This window comes from Tupaia chinensis, unplaced genomic scaffold (assembly GCF_000334495.1).
Source record: "Tupaia chinensis unplaced genomic scaffold, TupChi_1.0 Scaffold000034_1, whole genome shotgun sequence".
NCBI lineage: Eukaryota > Metazoa > Chordata > Mammalia > Scandentia > Tupaiidae > Tupaia > Tupaia belangeri.
In genome coordinates this window covers 21,041-23,865 of record NW_006159464.1, presented here as the reverse complement: position 1 = coordinate 23,865, position 2,825 = coordinate 21,041, and positions in this window count along the sequence as shown.

Genomic DNA, 2,825 nt, shown 5'->3' with positions numbered 1-2,825 from the left:
AGCAAATAAAATTACTTTACCTACCATAACTAAAAGCAGAAATTTAATTGTGTCAATTTATATGATGGATGAGTTTGTCATAATTACTTCTTTTGAGTTTGGTCATCTCTTGGTAACTATTACACCTAAATCTTTGAACCAGAAAAATCTTTGGAATAGTTTCTGATTACTCAAACATTGTTCTCTCATAAGACCCCTGTTTAAACAGCCACGTTGAATTTACCAGTGCCAGTATACTAGGGTCCTCCTGAATAGATTTAGTATTAACAATGGAAGATTATAACCATATACAATAGGCTACAAAATAATAAAAAAGGGTTTATGGCAAAACCCTGAGAAATTTCAGTACTTATTGGCTGAATCAAGTAAGAAAAATATGTAAAGGACACTGATAATGGGGATCCAGGTGTATAGAAAATTAGAAATATGGAAAAAAATGAAATACATCACCATTAAAGAATCCAAGAAAAAAGATTATACTGGGAAGTGGATAGTCAAATGCATTAAAGGTACAGTAAGAAGAAACTAGAAAAGACAGTTTTCCCCAAATAGTTCATTTGGTGCAGAACTGAAATTGATAGAAAAGATTAATCAGTGAGTGGGAGGTGAAGGTGCAACCAAAATAAACAACTATTTATTGTCCTTTTTTGTTCTGTTAATTTGATTTGGATTACTCGAGTGATATATGAATGTAGTCACCATTGCTTAACATTATATATCTACTTCCTTCTGGTTCATTTATTTTTAGGGTTAAATATATTATCTAGAAATTCTTTATTCTTCAGAGATGGTATATAAATGATGAACTTCCTGATGTCTAGAAAGGTCTCTTATTTGTCTTAACAGTTTGATGATTTATTTTGACTTATGTCTTTGTTTTATGAGGAAATACTTTGAAGTAAATCTATGTTTATTCATATTTCTTATAAATAGGGGAATCTTTACAAGGAGACAGAATTCTTGGGTTACAAACTGAAAGAAGATTTAATACTACCTCACATTCTTTCAAGATCAGTGGATAACATTTGCAGATGATATAATTTACATATACAAGCCCCTAATCTTTATAGAACTGATAAATAAATTCAGTAAGGTTTTAAGATACAATATCAACAGATAAAACTCTGCAATGTTAGTAATGTTTTTATACACCAATAATGAGAGTGCTTAATCCTAACTACTAAACCATCAGAGAACATGAATAAGTGAATAGCTGAAAAGAAATAAAGCAATACCATTTGCAATAGCTACAAAGAAAATTAAATATATAGAAATAAATTTAACCAAAGAGGTGAAAAATCCCAATAATTAATATTTTAAACCACTGAATAAAGATATTTAAGAGACATAGCAAAGAAAATAATGTTCGTGGGTTGGGAGAATTAATATTGTTAAGATGTCTATACTACTGAAACAATCTTCAGATTTCATGAAATACTTGGAAAAGGAGCAATAAAATTCTTCACAGAAATAGAAAAGTTTCATAAAATTTTATGATTAATTCAAAGCCTCAAATAGCAAAATAATAAAATTCTGAAGTGAAAAGAATGGAGCTGGTGGCATTATACTACTGGATTTCCAAATATAATATAAAACCATAGTAACAAAAATAGCATTGTACTGCAGAAAAACAGACTGATGGAATACAATAAAGAACCAGAAATAAATCAGGTATATAAAACTAGCTTATTTTGTCAATAATTATTTAATTTTATTTATTATTGTTATTATATTTATTAAACTGGATAAGAAAGAGACAGAGAGAGAATAAGAACTCAAGCCACTGAATCTGGAATTTGAACTGTGTTCAATCATGTGAAAGTCAAGTGCCTTAACAACCATGCCACCTACCAGCCTCAAGTCAGCTTACTTTTTGGTAAAGGTGCCCAAAACATCCATTGGTGAAGAGTGAGTCTCTTCAATAAATGATGTTGAAAAACTTGGCAACTATATCTCTATGTTTCACCACATAAAAAAAATCAAGGGACCAGCAGTTAGCACAATGGCTATGTCGCTGGGCTCCCATGTAGTGGACTGTGGTTCGAGTCCTGTACCTGGTGGCTTGAACTCATGCCAGGTGTGTGTGCGCGCGTGCCCATGATCCTGAGAGGAGAATGGAGGAGAGGATTGCAGCGTGACCATCCCCCATGGGGAGTGATTTCTCACTTTCTGTCTCTCTGTCTCTCTCTGTCTTTCTGGCAAGTGCACGCACCCTATAGCGAAAAACTCTCAAAAAAAAAAAAAGAAAGAAAGAAAAAAAATCAAGTTCAAATGGGTTAAAGACTTAAGGATAAAACCTGAAATTACAGAGCTATGAAGGGAAATGCTTTAGGATATTGGTACAAGCAAAGAAATCTTAAAGACTACTTCAAAATCACAGGCCAGCACTTATCTATTTTTTTTTTTTAATCTTAGCCATTCTGACTGAAGTTAGGTGATATCTCATTGTGATTTTGATCTGCATCTCCATTGGGATGAGGAATGTTGAGCATTTTTTATATGCTTTTGGGCTATTCATATATCTTCATAGAGAGCTGTTTGTTTAGCTCATTTTCCCATCTTTTAGTTGTGCTGATCATTTTTTTGGGGGGAGCGGGTAAAGTTCTTCAGTTCCCTGTGTATTCTGGTTATCAGTCCCATATCAGAGACATTGTTTAAAAAATATTCTCCCATTCTGAGGATTTTTGATTCACACTAACATCTGTGTCTTTGACTGTCCAGAAACTTCTTTTTTTAAAAAAAATATATATTTCATTTAATTTATTCATTTATTACTATTTTTTAGTTTTAACCAGAGAGAGAAAAACAGAGATGTTAGTGTGAAT